The sequence below is a fragment of the Aptenodytes forsteri genome, unplaced genomic scaffold, assembly GCF_000699145.1.
Source record: "Aptenodytes forsteri isolate BGI_AS27 unplaced genomic scaffold, ASM69914v1 Scaffold204, whole genome shotgun sequence".
Classification (NCBI taxonomy): domain Eukaryota; kingdom Metazoa; phylum Chordata; class Aves; order Sphenisciformes; family Spheniscidae; genus Aptenodytes; species Aptenodytes forsteri.
In genome coordinates, this window is record NW_008794260.1 from 1,102,681 (window position 1) to 1,124,218 (window position 21,538).

Below are 21,538 nucleotides of genomic sequence, written 5' to 3' on the forward strand. Positions count from 1 at the left end.
CACACCCTCCCCCCCGTTTTATTGTTTGGGTTTGGCTGGGTTTTTTTTTTTCTATTCCAATCTTTATTCACTAATGTAGTCAGTTCACACCTTGGAAAAATATTTTTAAAAAATAACTGATGTTATTTTATGCTTAACAAATTGGTATAAACAGAGGTTTCTAGTAAAGAATGAAATCTTGCCTGAACAGTGCAATTAAACAGAACTGTAAGAATCACTTAAATTGCAGTCACCCACCAGCACTCCTAGTCAGGTCTTCAGCCTCAATGCTTTGTACAAATACATGAAGTCCCTCCCTAAAAATTCCCAGCTGCAGGTTTTGTCTGGGCTGGGGTTTTGTTCGAGATAGGGCTACTGGAATAGCTGAGCTAAGGCAACCTTTAAAATACATGTTCAAACCAAACATTTGGTTACTGTAGTTAGACATTGGTAAATAGTATTTAGGGAAGTAATAACTTGCCTGCACCAGCGATGTGCTTGTCTGGGCAAAGTTTAATATTTACATTTGTGGTTTCATTGTACAGTCTCACATGACGTACTGCTGTTCATGTTCAATCCATTTGCATTACATAGTGGTATCTAATCTCTGTTTAGTGGTATTGTGTTTATAGATATAAATATCCATGCCTTCCCTGAGACTTGATCTGACAAGCTTCTGAAGGAGTGCTATGAGGTTATTTCTCTCATTACCCCTATCCGAGATCCTTAGCTCTGAATGTTTGAGCAGGGCATCCATTCCTATCCTTTAGAAGTAATTTTCATCTAGATGCTGCTTTGTTTTTTATTCAGGTATGAACTAAACAAGGACATGTGGGTGGAGGTAAAGGACCAGTAGTAGGGTCCTGATTGCAGATGTGTGACCGGGATACTGTCCCAAATACTCCTGTTCCTTCTCTCAGCTGCAATGTAATTGTTTTGTCCATCCATATAAGAAACTGCACAGAGTGAAACGGGCTGAAGTCTTGCAGACTGGAAGTATTCATTCACTCCCTGGCTTCCTTTTGAAGTATGCTAATAGCTCTCTGTCAGACAAAACCCAGCTATGGTTTGAGGGATAGTTCGTTTTGAAGGCCCCTCATTATAGGAAAAATAGACAAGAGTTCAATAAATTTGGTTATTTGACACTCCTGGCAAGATTTGCACTCGCAAACACCCCAAATGCCTTCACATCATGCCCCAGGACCTGCAACAACTTCCTTCGTCTGTGACATATAACTGCTGTGCTGGTGGACAGAAGTGTTGATCTCACAATATTTTGAACTCTTTGAACTGGAAAAAAAATGCACACAAAAAATATTGTGTTCCAGGGCCACCAAAATGGGGCAGAGGGGAGACCCATAGGAAATGCCATGCAGTGTGGGTGAGGCCAGTCTACTCTAGATGGGGACAGCCAAGTAACGTATGTGAAGGCACGCTGCAGCACCGGCCCAGCGGTGAACAGTTGTTCCCTGGGACAGATGCATTTAGCCGTACAGATATAACACAGTCAGAATAAGCTGTCTAGCCCAGAGTCATGTCTCCAGTGACAGCTAGTAGTGGAGGCATAAGGTAATGGGTATGCATTTTAATCAAATTTAGAGTGATATTTCTCCTTGTATGCCTCCCCTGTCCTAGCTTGCTTGTGCTTTCTGCCTTCAATTTTAAATAGACCCATTACTTCTGGGTCTGATCTTGGACATTGGTAGAGACAGGTCTATTTCTATTTGTCAGGAAACATTTTTCAGATTTCCTGGTCTTTCTGAAACTCTATGATATGCCAAAATTTTATAGGAGTTTTAGAAGACTGAAACTTTTTATGACTCCTGTGCAATATAGTTTCCTATTATATTGACATTTTTGCTACTGAAATGCTAATTTCACCCTAAAAATGAACTTGGACAACTGATAAGGAGGGTACATGTATAGGAATACCCTTTACAGACTGCTTAATTTGGTCATTAAAACATAAGCAGAGGAATTGTAGTTTCTTTAGTTTAAGTCTTGCCATTGCCTCATTTAATACTGTGTTCATGGCACTTGTCAAACTTCATTTTAACAGTAATATGGGCTCAGCCTGTGCGCAGCTGCACAACATCACTATAAGGTAAGGCATAACATTGCCTCCATTTTTTAAAAAGCAAACCCAGCTGACTCAGACTGAATGCCCATGGTCATAAAAAGGAGCCTACATGTGCAATATATTTATCTTCCTCAATAAAATTTTTTCTTATCTTCCCATCAGAAGAAAGTCTGATGGGATGCCTATTATCCTAGATCTCTTTTCTTTTTTTTTTGATAAAACTAGATAATATTTCTTTTGAAACATCGCCTAGTTGTTGGTTTTTTTTAGTTTGGCCTTTCACATGCTTTCCTTCCCCAGTACCTTCCCAACACCCCCATCCTTGGGGATTGCCACCTGATTGTCTGTAGGAGCAAATCAGTAGGCTGAAGAATTAACACCAGTTTCTTTATTTCAATAGCAACATCCAAACAAGAAGTGGCTTCCACACGTTTGCCAGCACCATTATCAAACCTGAGGTGTGTGGGAAATCATCTGTTTTTACATACCAGGACTCTGAATTGGTTTAAATTTGCACGGTGCTGCTGGATGATTCTGTGCTGATTTAGACAAGCTGAGGATTTGGCTGTTCTTATCTAAAAGAAGAAAATGGATTTAAAACTCAAAAATATGAGCACACACTTATTTGTGCTGAACATGTTTTTTTATAATGAGTTTCCAAAATTCTGGAGAAAGGTTTGTTGGCTTCCCCCCCCAGCCTTAAGTGCACTTGAATACCAGCAGAAAAAGTCTCAGGCCGTGACGGAGGAAGCGACTTATTGACAAAACAACTCTTCTCTGAAGGACCAGAGAAAATAACCCTGGAACATCTGGTTTCCGTTTAGACCAGAAGCCCAGAAAAGTTGCCTTCCACTTAATTTCGGCATTTAGGATATGCAAGCATCTATTTTTGTCTGGTTTCCAAAAGAAGTGAAGCTGCTGTCACCGTGTTGCCTGTCACTCTGCTCACTCTCATTTTTCTCTTCTTAATAACTTTGGAACCCACTGGCCAACTTCCAAAACAGACAGAGAGGTAGGTGTATGAAAGATACAGACTTCTCACGTGGTTCTCGAAAATAGCAGCCAAGTAGAGAACCTGCTTAATGCCCTCAGTGAGGATAAGGGATGGGGCATGAACTCAGGCAAAAATCAGAGAACTTGGGACAAGTATGTTATGAATGGCTTAACTGGAGAGGGGGAAAAAAAAAAAGCAAAGCAACCCAAAATCTTCCTAGTCATTGTTTGTAATTTTTTTTTTTTGACATCAAGAAACCTACACATGATGTTACTCACAGCTGACAGGCTGGTCCTCTGTCCTCTAATAAGGCACAAACACCGACTGAAGTTTTCCCCGCAGTTGGGACATATAATTGTCTTTCTGCTGCATGGACTACCCAGTATAGAAAAAGTATATAGAAAAATTAAGTTGCTGCTTTATTCTAGTTCAGTTAAAACAGAAAAGAACCACATGATACAAATCTGTTGGAAACTAGGCTTTTGGGGTTTGGAGTCTCACGTTAGATCAAGAGGTAGGTGTGGGTCAAAATTAGAGGGGTTCTGTCCATCTGGGTGTTTTACAATCATGCCTGTTTCAGGATCTCTTAATTTCTTTATGTCTAGCAATTTAACTGCTTGTCCTTATTCAAATCGCTTCCTAAAGAATTTTCTCTGTATTGTCTTTTAACATTTAACCGACAACATAAAATGAATGAGATGCATATTTATAATCTATTTCAAAGCATATCAGCACTGATTGAACCGTTGCAGCCTTCCATGTAAGTGTATCCTCGCATACGATGAGGGACATTAGGCCAAAACCCATTTTCCTCCTGTTTTTGCCAGATACTACCGAGGGCTTTGGACATGAACTGCATGATTAGACTGAAACTTCATGGACTCTGGGGAGAAAGGTGGAGTAACATTAGACTGGAACAAAAATTTGTTTCTTGCTGCATTATTAGTCCTTTCCCAAGTTGTGGATTTTTTTTTTTTTAAATTAACACAGCTCACTTGAGCAAGGCTGTTCATATTTTCTAGCCCTGCAGTTTTACTTCTTTACTCCTTTGGTCCGGCACTTTTTTGGCATGCTTAGGCAAAGCTGAGGCACTAATGAAAGAAGTTGACAATGACTGGACCCAAAGGAGAAGACTCCCTTCCACATACATGTAGGTCTGTGTCTCGAGAGCGTCGGGTGGCTTTGGGCAACTTGTCCACTCCTCTGCTGCAGGACTGGAGCCTGCATGATCCCAGTGCAGTGCGGGGGGTTCTGCCTTCTGTACTGAGTAGAGAAAAAGCAGAAGAAGGAGACCTCTATGCATCTGCAGTCCCTTACCATGGGCTTGCTCTCTTTCCTGATCTAGCCTGAGGTATGTAATCTTGCTGTATGATCTGATGCAGAATGTGGTTTGGCTTCCATTTCCTTATTCATATTGGGATATTATATCTCTTTTTAATGAAAACTTCAAATTCTGGGCAAATCTGGGGACAAGACACCTTTCTCTTGTCTCTCTTTTTAGGTCCTGTTTCCCTGAACATTCTTCTGCAGTTTTGTGGACATAAACAGCCCTTACCTTGCCGTCCCTGCCTTTTTGTTTCTCCCATGCATTGCTCCCTGTGTTGATCTGCTACAATTGTTTATGAGGCAGAGTAGGCACTAGACTAGGATAAAGGAAAAATAGCTTTTCTTTTCTGAGGGTTTTGGTTTTCGTTCGTGTTTTTTTAAACCTGGATGGTTCTCTGACCTGACTCACCGTGCCCAGCTGAAGGGACAGACTGGAGGAAGCTTTATGGTGGGGAAGTAAAGAGACATTTAAGTCAGCCCTACCTCTGAGAGGGATGTAACCACGGTGTTAGAGGAGGACACTGTGCACTGTGTACCTGCACTTGTTGAATTTACTGAGAAATTTACCGTGAAATTTATCCTCTTCTGTGGTGGACAGTCGTAATCTGGCCTTTATTGTACAAATGCCTCTGATTGGGAAAATGTTTATACAACACTGAGCAAACTGTGGTTGCTCAGAAGATAATTGCAATTATTTTCTCCGTTATCTATTAATCTTTAAGCTCCTCCATGATATCTACTTCGGTGTTCATGAATAAAATAAAATGGGAGGAATGAGTGAAATTTCCTCTGTATGGACAATACATACCTACTTTGAAGGAAGGCCTTTATATTCAGATCCTGTCCCTTCCGTAAGACACTCCCCATGGTATACCATTATGTTAAACCAATAAAGAGGAAAATGGTATTCCACGCACATGTGAGCTAATAACAACTGGCATGCAGAACATAAACACCACAGTGGGTCACACTAAGGCAGACCGGCAAGCTGCTGTGCTAGCTTAGTTTCCAAATGCCTGAAGATAATTGCCTCAGTATATCCATGCAAAACTTACAAAGAAAAAAATAAGATTATCCCAAGCATGAAACTAGCTGGAAAATTACTCAGCAGTGTTATTGAAAACTCATTTTACCTGCTGTGATATTTAGCTAATATGATTAGCGACATTAAGATGGAGACTTCTGCTATAGTTTGGAAATAGACTCCAACCTACCTATCACGGTGGGAAATTTATTTTGTTCTGTAACATATCAGCATTTCCTGCCTGCGTGAAATCTCTTAAACATCCAACTCTACCTTCTTATATCACTAGTGTCAAATTCAGTACTGATTCATGAGCAATATATAGTTCAGAACCTCCACACTCAGTGAGAATGGTAAGAACAGTAAGAGAAGAACTATTTCAATAATTAATCACATGGAGCAAAGGTGAAAATCTTTTCAAAATGATTTACAATAGATTTGCATGTGCAAAATATTATTTTCATGCTGAGCTCATTTTCAGACTTTTGCATAGGTGAAGTCTATTTTATTTATATGGATATATAAGAAGTTGAAATGCTGACGCCTATTTTTAATAAGATATAAAACCAGTTTTCCCTTTTCTGGAAACTATTTCCTTATACTTCAGTCCTCACTGAGCATACCATCTTCCTGCTTAATTTGTTAGTTACACCTCCATCTTTCTTACTAAGTCTATAATAATATCAACGATTATCGTAAAATAATATCATGCAACTATAGCACCTGGGGCCTGCAGCCGTAACAAAGACCTCATGTGGTGAGGTCTTTAAAAAAAAGCACAGAACTGGAAATTAGTTTTCCCTTTCACAGTTTCTCAAGAGAATACGTTGTAAGACAAGAGATAACAGATAATACACACTTATGGGGAGACTGCAAGAGAACAATGATATCAGGTAAGGCATGTACGTATAAAGATCAGGCTAACTCTGAATGAGGTAGTGTCCACTTTGATAATTTAAATGCTATGGCATCTACTGACTTGAAGATCAGGGGGTTAAAACGCCTTTTTTTAAAGTGTATTAGAAATTGATCATATAACAGATGAAAGCTTGTGAATTTAGTTCATGAAGGCAGAAACTTCTCAAGACTATTGGTATGTTTGTAGGAAATCTAATAAGTGCTAGGGAATGGTTCAATTAAGGCACCCAAAGACTTGGGTGGGAATGAGGTACACAGGCTGCTTGTACAAAAGCATGGAGAAAATTAGGCATCTTGGAAAAGAGTGAGGGAGCTACCTGGGGTTAGTAAATGGGTGTAATTCTGCCTAAGTCTAACCAGTTGGAAGGCTGGGGATATGTCTCAAATCCCGCTCAATGGTTTTCTCACTTGTAGTTGCTAGAGATGCTCCTTTTCATATGTAATCTGCAGCCCAGAATGCAAGCTCTGTCCAGGAGGCAGAACATACGGCATTTTAAAAAGGAGTGTCTCATTTTTGCCTATTTTTTTTAACAGAGCTTTAACACCTCCCTTTTTGCCTGTGTGTGTCTATACACATATATAAGTAGACATTTGGTTCTAGGGACCAGAACTCAGATCTCCTCTTGCCAGCCAAGTGCTCCAACTATGAGGTTACAGCAGGCCTTCATCTGTTTTTCTTTCCTTTCATAGAGTCACAGAATCATAGAAAAACTGAGGTTGGAAGGGACTTCCTGAGGTCATCATCTCCAGTCCCCTGCACAAAGCAGGCTCAGTTAGATCAGGTTGCTGGGAGACTTGCCCAGTAAACTTTTTAGTATCTCCAAAGGTAGTGATTCCACAGCCTTTCTGGGCAACCTGCTCAGGTGTCCGGCCATCTCCATGGTACATTTTTTTCCTCCTTACATCTAAAGAGAATTTCCTGTTTTCCAACTTGTGTCCATCATTTCTCATGCCATCAGTCCATGAGCTCTTCAGTGCTCTTCCTCTGGGAAGAGCCTGGCTCTGTCATCTCTGAATCCTTCCATTTGGCAGCTGCAGAGAGCAGTAAGATTTCCCCCTCACCTTCTCCTCTCAAGGTTGAACAAACCCAGTTCTCTCGGCCTCTCCTCATATGCCATGTACTTATCGTGCTGCCTCTCCTCTGGACTTGCTCCAGTCTCTCAACATCTTTCTTGCAGAGGGGTGCCTAAAACTGGAGAGTGCAGATGCAGCCTCACAAGTGCCAAATAAAGGGGAATAAACACTTCTTTTGACCTGCTGGCTACAATTAACTATTGTGCACAGTAGCACTGCTTCAACAGCATTGGTTTAAGACTACCCTTATTTTGAATAATCTGTATCCTGGTGGTTATAGCATTCTTTAGGGGTCATGATAGTTGTGGATTTGCATTGGTTGATTAAGGGAGGCAGCTGAATCTATTTTCTATATCCTGACTGTAACAATTATTAGGTTTTATCTTAACAGGAAGCAGCACACTTTGTGTGAGTCATAATGCTGTGTGTGGATGCTAGGTATGCTCTGAGAATGCTTATTGGATCATGATGTCAAAATAGGTAGAGACGCATCTGATATTTTTATTCTGATCTGATTTAGGTAAGAGGGATGTATTTTTTGACTTAGTCCTGTGAAAATGGAGATATTTGTGTGCATTCTGGACTACCACAAAACTCCATGGACTTACCAAAGGATTTTAGGTAGCTCCAGGACTAGGTAGCAGCTGAAAAAGGTTTTTCAGAATACTACATCTTTGTCATATATGTCTAAATTCTGCTTAAATCCAATGCTTGAGCTACCTGTGACTGCTTTCAACTTGCACTGCCCTTAGGGATATCTCAAAACCCAGCTCATACACAGGCAACACAAGCTTTCCCCCAAAAAGGGCAAGAGACTGACTATACCAAATAGTCAATGCATGCATAGGGAGACGTAAGAAAAATATAGTATTTGGTGTGCCTTGAGGTTCCCCAACTTCTTAGGTCACTAGGCAGCATCTTTCCAAGTGCTTCCGGATAGTAAGCTCCCCATCATCTTTTGTATATATCCAACCCCACCCTCAGCCTGTTTCTGGCTGTGTCTCTCCTTTCCACATTTCTCTGAGTTGCAGGAGTAAAGAGTGTGAGCAGGAGTTAGTCTCCAGCTTAATACTCCCTCCTTTGCAATCCCCTTCTTTCAGAGCTGGGATGGTCCACTGCTGGCACGGTCCACTGCTGGCACACTGTGCAGAGCCAAAGGCAGGGTTAAAAGTGAGGGCAATGGTGCCATGGGCACACGTTGCTGGGGCTGGGGAGCCTGCTAAGCCTTGGCAAGCTGAACCATTTGCAGAGCAGGTGCTTAGAGGGGCGGTTGTGCCAAGAGCTGAGCTAGCTTAGGCTGGCCACACCGCTCTGATGGCTAACGTGAGGTCAGGTGACCTCTTTCAGAACAGACCAGGATTTTAACGGTCCCACAGTCTTCCTCGCAGTCAAGCGCTCTCACGGGTATGGTTGATTTTCCTTTTGAATAAACCAGCATTGCCTTTAGTAACACACTTTTAATTTACCTAAGACTTTATCAATGTTATCAGCTGGATCTTAAAACAAATGCATGTTTTTGTATGAAATTGCATACGATTTAGTCCTTTATCTCTGCTCTAAGGAACAGTACTGACTAAACAGAAACACCGGACAACAGTACATGAGACTCCAGTTGCTTATTTGCTGCATTTTTATGTTACTGTCTGAGAAGACTTGAAGGGTGGATCTCCTCTTGTCCCTCTGCTTCAACTACAGGCAGGAAAGTGCTTCAGCAGTAAGTCACGTTTCTCTTGTTTATTCTCATCAAGACCTTTCTGTTGCGTAATTCTTTTGTTTTCCACTGTTGTAATCTCTGATGCACATGGATCCCGGACAATGTCGATGACCCGTGTGGGATGCATGAGGTTCTCTGTCAAGATATTGTTGTCCCTCGTTGGCTGGGATCCAGGTTTAGTACTAAGCAGAAAAAAAAGAAAAAAAAGAACAATGGAGATAAATATAGATGCTGTTGGGAAAAAGAATCCAGCACACTGTCCATCCCAGCCCTTTGAAGCGACGCCCACAAAGCAGTTTCCTTTGACTTTCTCAGGGATTCCCAGATTTTCACAGTAACTTATGCAACCAAAGCAGACACCACCTGACTAACATTTGGCTAACCCTTTGCAATCTCATTCCAAATGCAAGCTGTGAAACAAAGCTTGGTGTCGTAACTTAAAGCCTCACTGTGTGCACACTGAACACAGCTGGAAACAGCTGGAATGTTAATGTTGGTACCAGAGGTACCAAGGCAAATTGGACCCCTGGCTGCACTGACTTCCCCGCAGGGCATTACCGGTAGTGATCTCCAAGTAACAGTGTTCCCGAGGCCTGAGTTTAATTTTGCTAGTACAAGAGCCTCCACTAAGACTGAAATTCCTGCTAATAGTTCCTTTAAAATGCTGTTAATCAGAGACTTTGTATGCCTATTTATTATTTTGATTAATAGCTTAGCTACATAACTGTCTTTCAGAGGCCCCATCGAGTTATTATTAGCTAAACTGATCACTACGTCCAATTCTCTAATACTAGCATTTCTATATAGACGTGATGTTTAATTGTTTAAAAGGAGGAGGACATGGTGCTTGCACTAAGCAGGCTTCTTCAGTCAAATTCTGGGGGCTGAGGGAGGCCTTGGCCCCCTCCATACCTTCTGCTTTGTATTTTTCTTGAATGGCTGCTTTTTTGAGGGTTCTTTCCCTACATTTTGAAGATTCACATTCAGTTACTGATGAAATATATTTCTTTGGAAAGAAAAGTCAGTGTAACATATGTTTTTGAGTGGTATATGCCCATTCTGTATTTGGGCATATAATACGGGCACCTTAAGTAATGGAAATGCATGTTCCTTTTTCATGGTGTGCTTATAAAAGTCAAACCCTGAGTAATGTAATTTTTTGTAAGTAAAGCTATACATAAAAATAGTATTAAGTGCCTTGACTTATTGGTAAAAAATAAATGAAGGGAAAATTTCAGTTTGTCATTCAGACACTCAAATCACTGCGCTAAAGAGTAGTAGGGAATATTAGACTAATTTGAGACCATGTCTGCTGCTGTAACTATGAATATAATGAATTTAGATACTGGTAGACTACAGGTACTTTCCTTTTTTTTTGCAATTACGTTGTTTTACAAAATGGAAGTATAATTTGCATTTACACGGCAGTTCTTATCCAGGAGGATGCCATGACAATTTTGATCTGCTGACAGAGGTAGGCCAAAATAATGTTTGCCAATGCAGCGCAAGACTTCTATTTGTTTTCACTTTTTAAAGTTGTAAAATGTTGTTTTGGGTCACATCTTGTGAATATTTGTCTCAGTTAAGTTGCTTTGTCCTAAAATAATAGAATTTTTTGGCAAAATAATGTAACTTTCATTTTAACATTATGTAATTGTAATATTTACTTTTTTCATTTCAAAATGGTATTTTGGTATACAGTTTATTTTTAAGATTTTAAAAATTAAACTACTTTATTTCATATAAAAAATATCATCATTATTTTGTCTTCCTTTTCATTTTGTTAAAAATGTATAAACAATGAATTATAAGTAGGTCACAAATTTTCTTTCTGATTTAACCAGAAACTGAAAAAAAAAGTACTCTCACCAGTCCAGTCATAATTTGTTCTTTAATACACAGCTTCTCTATGGGCAAAAACCTCTTTGGGGTGAAATTTGCATGATAGGATTTAGTTTTTTGGGTTTGAAGGCAGGCAGTATTTTTCTATTATTTCTCTCATTCTGATGTCAAACCATGTCACAAAAAAAAATTTCCATCATTTAATGGAAAAATATTGAGGTGGAGAGTTAAAATGAAGAGCTTGAGTAGCATCCCACTTGGAAAGTGAGTGAATAACTATCCAAAGGGTTTTAGCTGGAGTTCCAAGCTGGCAAGCTATGTCAGCACACACCAGTCTTCAAGGATTTCAACAGTACCATGAGACCCATAAAATGATTTGATACATAATTCGGTGAAATTTGAAAGCTTTTCCTGTGCAGATGTTTTGGTTATCTGACTATAATAACTCTTTGACCTTAACCTTGGTAAATAGGTATTGTACGTGTTTCTAACCAGTGTGTGTGTATGTTGTTTTCATTTTATTTTTAACTTGAATGCCTGTCATTTAATACAAACCTATGCCTTTTAAAGTACCAAACTTTATTAATCCACTTAAAGGCTTAACCATCTATAAAAACGTACTATGCAAATTGGACTTTTTCCCTTCACTCATCACAGCCAAGCACATAAAGCTCGGGGAAATTTATGCATTTTGACCATCTCTAAATCGTTAGAGGCCAAACCAATTTAAATAGCAATCAGTGACCAAGAACACCCTTTGCTCTCTGAAGGTTTTTTTCCTTGGTATTCTAATTATTTAATTCAAGCTTGTTACGTTCAGCTCTGCTGGATGCTCTGCAGTCTGAATTCATTCTGCCTTGTTTAATTTGCCTTTTTCCTCTGCCATTAGATTGTTAGTTCTCAAGATGAGAACAGAGCACTAACTCACCACTGCATAGTATGAGCAGAAGCTGTTTCTTAAACTGTTAAAAAAATAGGATGATTGTTTGGATTTAACATTTGAGACAGAGTTTTTGTGCCTAGTTTAATTGCTTTCCAGGCTGGGATCATTATCCCTAAGTTTTCCCACTTGTAAGACTGGACTCCTCCCAATTTATAAAGTGTTTAGAGGTCTTAAAAAAACCCCAAACCAACATGTAAAGTTTTATTATATTCATTTTTTGCTGACTTCAGTGGAGTCAAAATTTGTCTCTGAGGTCTGTGGAGTCCATGAGATCTCTGGATGTGATCACAGTGGAAGTGGGAAGGAACTCCAAACATATCTGAAGGTTATTTTCAGAAGTGGCATCTCAGAATGGGCTGGAGAGACACACGTTACTCTCAAAATCTGTAACAAACCCAGCTCACTGAAAGGCAGCATTTTCCCTAAGTTTTTAATAGTCTGCCAGTTTAGAAATTGCATAGGTTTTAACCCTTACCATGTTTATTCTGTTGGAAAAGTTGTCAGAGGCATTTAACTCTGGTGTCACTTTTACTATCAATTATTTCATCCCTTGTGCAAGATCTGGTCTCTGAAGTCATCAGTGGGAAGACGTAGAAAAATCTACTACTGGGCAGGTTTTTTATGTCTCTGTCACTCATGAGGTATATGACATTATAGCTTCTATATACAAAAGATGCATCTTTTACAGCAAGATAGCTCTTCTGATATCTTGAAGTGTCCTGAACTCATTACAGCTTTTGACTTGTTCCAGCCTTCAGATTAAAATGGTTCAGGTTACATCATTTTAAACTGCACAAAGGGTCAAGAGACCGTATCATTTCAATGAGGCCACAGTTCATTTGCTTTGGCTCAGGAAAGCCAGAGGATGAAATACATATTAATAGTCACAGTTTGAAAGAAGGATTGCAGCCTTGGTATTACAATGAAGCGAAACATTTCATACATGATGCAGCAAAACAGTCATTGGATTTTTGCCAGTTTGAAGGAGACAGAGAAGGAGAGAGAATGAAGGAAAAAAAATATAATTAAAAAATGCACCTGGTACCTAATGCTTTTTTTTAGACTTTTCATTATGGGGAGAAGCAATATTTGCTTTTTGCTTCATGGAGTTGAAATCAGTCCATTAAGAGGGTGGGAGAAAAGAATAATAGGTAAATTCAGCATGCTGACTCCTTCATGTAGTTAATGTGCTTAATCTTACCTAGGTGATGAGTTGCATTTACACTGACAATGAGTGGATAGAGAGGAAGAGAGGTTAAATACGTGGTTAGGGGAACAAAGTTAATGAAAGCATATTACAGGATTTTACAAAAAGCATATATTACTGTTCATTTAATTTAGTCCTTGGGACAATTACATCCCTGGTGTAATCTCATTAAGCTAATGAGATCACATCAGGGATGAATTTGGCTCTTGTATTTTAAGTTTTAAAATGGTGGTGTTATCATAATTTTCTTCTTTGCTTAGAATGTGAATGAGCTTTGGAAGCCTGAGAAAAGAGTATTTTTAAAGATGATGGAGACCAGTGAGAAAGGGAGGATGCAGAGTAGAATATTGAGATAGTTAATTTTTAGCTCTCATTGTCCTTGTCCAAAATCATTATTTAAAGTTTGTTTATTAGCGTTGCACTTCCATATGTGGAGGAACTGTTGCCACCTGAAATCCAGAGTCTTAAAAGTGTAAGGCACCTACCTCTCCCTAGAAAGTGCCCAGGCTCACCTTTAAGCATGACTGACACCCTCAAAGTCATCCTCAGCTGCATTGATACGCTTCAATGCCTTGTCAACATTTGAGCATCTAAGCGTTCACAGCTTGGATGGTGTCTTAGGTAGCCACTGTGCCTGCTGACCATCCCACAGTAGGTTTCCTAACTGAAACAAAAGCTTCCCAGCCTCCAAAATATGGCCACTCAAATGCACCATTCATCTAGTTCCATCTCCTGTGAGCTTGATGCATAAAATGTGCACAACATACTCTTCTGCTGATTTCTGTTTTTTGTCCTTGACAGTAGCATGTTCAAGTTGACTGTAACAAGCTGTATCCAAGTCCTTTCTTTTGATGACAGGACTTCAAACTGAACTTTGTGAGAGCTCCAGCCATCAAGCTGTTGGAGTTTTATTTCATGTAAGTGATGAGGTAGTCATTGGAGCTGAGACTTGCACCAGTATCTTGGGTATGTGTCTTAAGCACTGGGGGACAGCAGCTCTTTCCATCTGTGGTCCAGTGAGCAAAATGGAATTCCTTTAACTGGGAGAATGACATGGACCAGTAACATAATATTCAGTAACATAATATTCATTAACTAACTGCTAAGGGTAGTCTCTTATAAAGTGAGTTCAGATTACTGCGTCCGTGAAGTTACAACAGAGATTATTTAGATTCAAGTCTCTTAAAGCACAGGTGAATGATCCAAGAAAGCATCTACTTGATGGTTTCTCTGACTTTCTGTGGTTTTTCAATGATAGGGAAAACTAGACATAAATGCCCTTAGAGTAAATTCGTGCCTGACAATGTCTCACTGCAGAGACACATCGGCCCGGTGTTTCACATGGATCAGGTCAGTGTGACAGGGGCATAAGCATTGATTCTGAATATTATTCTTTGTTAAATTGTGCACAATCCTGCTTAGCTAGTTTTTGAGGCATCTGACTATCCCCATGTTTAAGGGAAAAGAGTATGGCAGCAGTGTAGCAATTCTCCAATTATCCCTGTTTGCCAGAACCAACAAGCAATCCAGAGATTTCTGAGAGTTATGCCAGCAAATCTAATCTGCCATATTTCATTTGGGTTAGCTCAGCAAGCTTCCATATAAAATAAATTACACTTCTACGAAATTTATCCTAAAACCTACACAGTAATAATCCTTCAGCATTTTTGAATTACCCTATATTGCTCTTATTTCTCAATAAATCTGGGAATGCTTAAAAAATCCCTGTAGATTTTTTTCTGATATTTTCCCTTAAATATTACAGGAATTTTCCAGCTGAGATGTAATAACGCTATTTCCTTCCAGCCTACCTTCTTGTTCTACTCCACCAGACTCACAATGAACATGTTCTTAGAAGCACACCCAGCTGCACTTTCTTTTTATTACTTATGACAATCTTCAGAGTGCACAGGAGACATTTATTTTTTTCCCAGACCTTATTCTTTATTCATCATGACAATGACACAATGCTCAAGACCTTAATGATCTTATGCAATTTCATTTTTGCTATCAGTAATAGTTCAGACACATATATAATCCCCTCTCTCCCCCTTCCTCCCTTTCCTTACTAATGTGCTTTTGAATTTTTCAACAAGATATGTAAACATGTAATTTTTCTAATTATTTTGATTGTTTTACCTGGTATTAACATTATGTGATGTTCATTTCTGTTTCAGTCTAGTGCCTCTGTATAGTAGTGAAGGAGGTTAGGTTATATAATTTCATTCTTCTGTTCAGCTGGATTTTGATCTTGAGCAAAGCTGGTTAAACTTTCGAATGTATGTCTGTTCTTTGGAAAATTCTGAGATTTAATTTAAATTTTTTTTAAATTCCAAAATTGACTGAAATTTTGACCAATAATGGGAGACCGATGGATATGTTCTGCTTAGAGACCATTGAAATATCGTGCTCTGATTCAGACCTGTACTTTTTTTATTCCACTTTTGACTAAAAAAAAATCATTAAAAGTGAAATACAGTTCTGACATTATCCATATTTTCTATCAGAATTTTTTAAACAAAACAGTCCCTGAACCAGGATATTGCCTCACATGTTTTTTTCTCCTGTAAATGAAACAGCATTTTCCAACGTAAGAACGTAATTGTTGGAAACTTCCTACTCTACAGTGGAGCTGATAAAGTCTTGTAAGGTGTAGGATTCAGCTGAAATCAGAGGAGCCTAATCCGTCCAGGAGGCACCTTGGCCCCGGGGAAGATTTGGGGGAAAGAGCAAGGAAACCCTGGTGCTGTTCGGCAGGCAGGAAGGCTCCTGCCTGGACGGGGCGGGCAGGACTGCCTGGGACCCCAGTGCCGTCTCCCCCGCTCTTCCCTCCTGATCACTATATCGGGTTTAAGGTACTTAAGTAAAACAAACAAACAGAAAAAGAGGTAAAAGGGCATTCTTGGTGCTCAGGTAGTGATGAGAAGGGGAAAAGCATGCTATTGCAAGCCCGAAGGAGATATACGGTTACCCAAAGGTGGAGGTAAACAAAAAGGCTGAGTGAAATTTGTGTCTGTCTGAAACGTGTTTCTTTCTTTTTTCTCTCGTGACGTGGGGGGGCCCCGGGGAGTTAAGAGTATCAGAACATTTTATTTTGTGTTACTGAATTCAGGAGCCTTTGTGGGTTTCATTTCTTACTATGATAGATGCTTCATTTTGACTGCTTTAACTTCTACGAGGCTCTCAGTGTAGATGAATGAACTCTGCCGTCATTCCAAGCACATCACTTTTATATCTTCTTGTCAGACGGTTACAGTTATTAACAGCAGCATTTAAAATGCACTTTCTTCTTTGCAGAAAGCCCTGACTATAAGATAGAACAAATTACAAGTAGTATGTATAGTGCAGCAGTGTTAAAACTGCTGTCAGCATCCCGATGTGGCCATATGTTTGACATAAAGTACACAAAAGAAAGTGTTGAGGATTGGAGCACAGTCTAATGATAAGTAGGCCGTTTAAACAATACGCCTCTCAAGTGAGCAATATACATTCTGTTCTGTTTTTCTTACTTTGTGCTGCTTTAAATCAAAGTCCACGGGTCTGCTATTGCTGGGAGGTTGGACATGTTGTCTGCAAGTAAATAGGCCCTCTGCCAACTAACTAGAGCTCACTCTTGGTAAAGGAAGAACATTGTTCACTAAAATAGTTTGCCTTTTGATGCCAAAGGAAATCAAATTGTAATCAAGGGCTGAGAACGGACTGAAGTCATAAAGGCTGGTTTGCCTCAGACTTTGGCAGCCTCACTTGTTCCCAGGCATATTAAATATAATTTACGTTTGCAGAGGGGAGAGGCTTTATTGCACTGGAAATTTGTTTTAAATAACACTTAAGTGAAGCACTGTCAGGGGCAGCCAGGGATACACTTCTACTGTCATTTAGGCTGCTGAAAATCCAGAATATGTTCATGGGCTTTACCAGATTTGTTCTGAACTTACATCTGTGTAAATGGATATTTATGGTCAATGTTGATGAAACAATCACATTTCCTAGGTTCTGGTCACCCATGCTGAGTGGAAAGTTCATGATGAAAGGCTTACCTCAGTTACAGAAAATATTTATATGTTTTTCTTCCATTTTATCGTGCATGTGAAAATTCACATTAACTATAAATAACCATCTTTGGATGAAAAATCATGAACACTGTATAGGACGGTTGAATCAATTCTGTCCTTGATCTGCAATGTATGAAGTGAAATCAATTTTACTGATAATTCCTCTCTAAAAAGTTAAAGTTTAAAATATATACTTTATGGTTTCAGAACGTAACTTTAGGAACACTTCAAAATAAAAAAAAAATCTGGTTTTTATTTTTCTAAATGAAATTTATCCTTTGGAACAGTAAAACTTGCTTTTATTTCACCATGGAATTAAAAACTAATTTAAAAATAGCTTCTCCCAAGAAGTGATAATTCTACTTTTCAGCATCTTGCTCGTAAGTAGCCAGCTGAGGGAAAATATTGTTTTAATTCTCTGCACACTTTTGGACAAGATATTTTTCTTCTAACCTGACACCATTATGTAGGTTACATCTGAAACTTGTTTTACAGATTTTCACTGAGTCAAAGCAATGGAATCTGTCAACTAAAAAGTAAAAGGTATTCCATGAACATCTAATTTAAGATCACATTAACTCCTTTGTTTTGCAGCTTTATCACATTGCATATAACATTTGTCAGCAAATTCAATGTAGTTCTGTATGTACTATGTAAAGGGAAATTTGACCCTAGGGAAAATCATAAGGGAAAATTAAACTACCAAAGCAATATTTGGGTAGCTGCTGTCTCTAAAAAGTGTTTTTTTGTTTCAGTCTTTCTGTTGGAAATAATATTGAAACAGCACGCTTCCACCTTAAAATGGCAATATTTGGATCATTTTGCACAGCTCACCTCTGTTCAAGTAACAATTGGCATTTGAAGCAATTTAACGTTAATTCTGTTAAAAGACTAGGACAGATTTTAGATCTTGCCAACTAATTTGGAGGTCTAACACAAGCTCTTAAGAACCTTAAGAATATGTTTTCTGCGTCTCAGTGCTTGAGGAACCAAAATCTGTCTGTGATGTTTCTTAAAGCCCTGCCCCTGTCTGCGCATGTATTTACCTAAGCCTTGATGATGCCTAACATCTAAACAACTAGCTTAATACCCAAACTCTGTCACCTCAGAATAATCTATAGCATCGTGACTAAGCTTTTTCTGGAAGCTCCTTTGAAACTATGTGTTGTTCATGTGTTCTGTACAAGACTTCTAATTTAATTTGACACAGGGCAGTGGATCCTAATAAGAGGCAAGGTGTCTAGAAGATATAAGCTGCATTTCTCACCATTGCCTGAGTCCTTGTGTGAGTCTAACCTAAGGCACTTAAAAATAGCTTGATAAAAATATAAACAAAACCTATCTTTTCCTGGAGCTGGAACCCTCCCTTTTCCAGAAGGGAGGTAGAATTTAAATGCATTATTTTCTGAACAAAATTAATTAAATTGCACTATTAATAGTCAATAATTTTAAGGCAAAACATTGGCTATGTTATGAAGAAATGAGAGTCAATAACTGCAGAAGTTCTGAAAGTATCCTTACTTATGATATCAACGGCTATTCTGAGGGGAAAATGACAGGGTAGAATTTTTGCACATCAAAGCATAAAAATACCAGGACTATCAACTGTAACGCATGGCTTCTCTTTTTCCCAGCTGTAATACACATTTGGAAGATATATCGTGAGGGCTAAGAAACGACAAAAGACAGAAGGGTGACTGAAGAGGTAAATGCTATGACACTCAGACATGAACTAAGCTTCCTGGCACTTTTGACAGCCACAGGCACTCATGGGGATTTGACAAATTGGTAGTCGCTTTAAAATAGTCCATGTCAGTGAATAATACCACATGATTGTGGAGCGTGGGCTTTTGAGACTTATAAAAGCAGGACACCGCTAAAAAATACAATCAGACTAGGAAGACATTCCAAAAAGTAACTGGAGAGACCTCAGGACATGTGTTCCCTTAAGTGCATGCAGGGATTAAGCTGCTATGTGAGCTTGCATCTGTGGTTCCTGTGAAGATCCGCAGCTCAGATACGCTCTGAAGTCAGGGAGATGCTCTGAGACAGCCCACGTTCTCTGAAGAAGTCCACACAAAGAGCCTTTCACAAAATGAATTCAGGATCCAAGCCTGTCTTCAATATTCCCTTCTCTAGCACTGCACAATCCTGTATCACACTTTTCAAGTGCTCTCAAACTTTCTGTTGCTTTTCTTTTCCTTCCCTTTCAGTCAAACAATGTGATACAGTGTATTCAGATGTTAATAGGACCATTTGTGTATTTCTTGAAATAGGAACAAACAGACTGCTTTAAAAGTTTTTACTTTTATATATAGATAGGTGTATAGAGATATTTATACTTTTGTTATGTTTTCTGCCTTCCCTTTGTATTGTCTTGTAAACATGTCATGAACTTGATCCTTCATTTCTGAAAACAATAGGAGCTGGATGCTGACTTCAGGGGAAGCAAATGAAAGACCCATCTTTCTATTGTTGCAGCTTTCTTAAAAAAAAAGTTGAGGCTTTCAAAAATGTTCTTTGAAATAAATATGCATATTGCAAACAAAATAGGAGCAGAAGGACATATTTGAATGCCCAAACTGTACTTGCTATCCCATCCGCTCATAACCAGGGTAATGCTAGGAAGCCGGGAGACAGATATAAAAGACAGCCCAGCTGAGTGTGAAAACAAAAATGTGCAAGAGGTTCAAAGCTTGTAGCCTGACTCTACCCCCACGTCACCGTTATCTTGTCTGTAGATGCTCATTGGCAAATCAACTGGCAATATCCCACCATGTGTTTGGGAACTGAACGGCTCACAGTTTTTCTGCACTAGGAAATTGGTCCTACCGCTGCAGAGACTGGGCAATCTATTTCTATCAGCTTGCACTCTTCTGTTTGGTTTGGCTTTTTTCTTCTCAGGAGACCCAAAGTCAGTCAGTTCAAAGTTAACAGCTGTTCAAATTGCCATACACTTTTAGAGGAGACGTGAACATGAATGTGTGCCAGAATTTTGGTTGAGATTACGATGAAGTTAACTCACTTTGACAAAGAGATCCTCCCCCTAAACTTCTTTTACATGTTAAGACTTGGTAATATGGGAAAAACACGGCTGATAGGGGTAGAATTACTAGCCTGTCATCTTAACAAAGGGCTTTTGGAAATGCATTCCCTAATCGGGAAAGGGATTCTCCTGCACGAGGTTTTGTCTCAGAAAATGTACAAAAGACTGTTATAACAGAAAAGTACATAAACAATAATGTCTTAAAATCTGTAATATTCATATTAATTATTCTATATTATTTAATCAATCATCATTCCTAAGTGAAGAAACTATTTTTCAGCAGTCAGGCAATGAGGTGACATAGGCCCTGTAGTGATGTCTCTAATTAAAACCACCTGAAACTCGTGTACAGGTATACATCTGTCTGGATGTGCATACATCTGTATTATGCCTAAAACCATACACCTCTCTATATAAACACTGAGTATAATTTCAAATAATTTTGCTTAATTAAAATACCATTCAGACTAAACAGACATCTGTTATTTCTGCTACGGGAGCAAACACTTTTTCTTTCTTTGTGTTTGTCTGAGTTGGCATTAAGTGAAATACAACATCCCAAATCAGCTGCACTGCAAATACCCAGTTTATGTGACCTATAGAAACCATAAGCAGGCAAATTTTGGTTTTTATCTGCTGAAAATCCCCTGCCATGAAACAGTGAAAAAAAGAACAGCCTTGCCATGCTATGGTAAAGGAAGCAGTGATATTGATAATACAGCCCCATGATGCAAATAACGGAATGATTTCAGCCAAAGTAATTTTAAACAAACAAACAAACAAACAACCCACCCAAGTTCAAAACTCTCACTCCAGATCAGGTGTTTGTTACAAGGAATGTCAGAAGCCGTGTCAGACAAAACATAAAAAATTCAAGAGACTTATTTTGGAATGCTGTCAAAAGCAAACATGAAAGTCTATTGAAAGGCAAACATATCTGTTCACTGTAATGCATTATAATACTGGCTATTCAATTTTTTGTTCAAGCTCAATGGTCCTAAAATAAACCCCCAAACTCTCAATACAGATTTCTTTGCCCACATACATACAAATAACTTTAAAGATATTAAAAATATCTTTATTTTTAAGTATCTTATTAAGATTACTTATATTTAAGTATGTTATTAAGATACTTAAAAGAGTAAAAATATCGTACTCATCCAAGCATTTTCCTGTGTATGTTTTCATTCTTTAAACACTACCGTTTAATTGCTAAATTCCTTGAGTGCGACGAATCTGGGTGATAAATGGAAGTTTGCAAAACAGGGGAAATTTCTGTAGCAAAATTGCCTACTTTTCCAGTGGGGGGGGGGGGGGGGGAGAAAAATATTTTTTACAC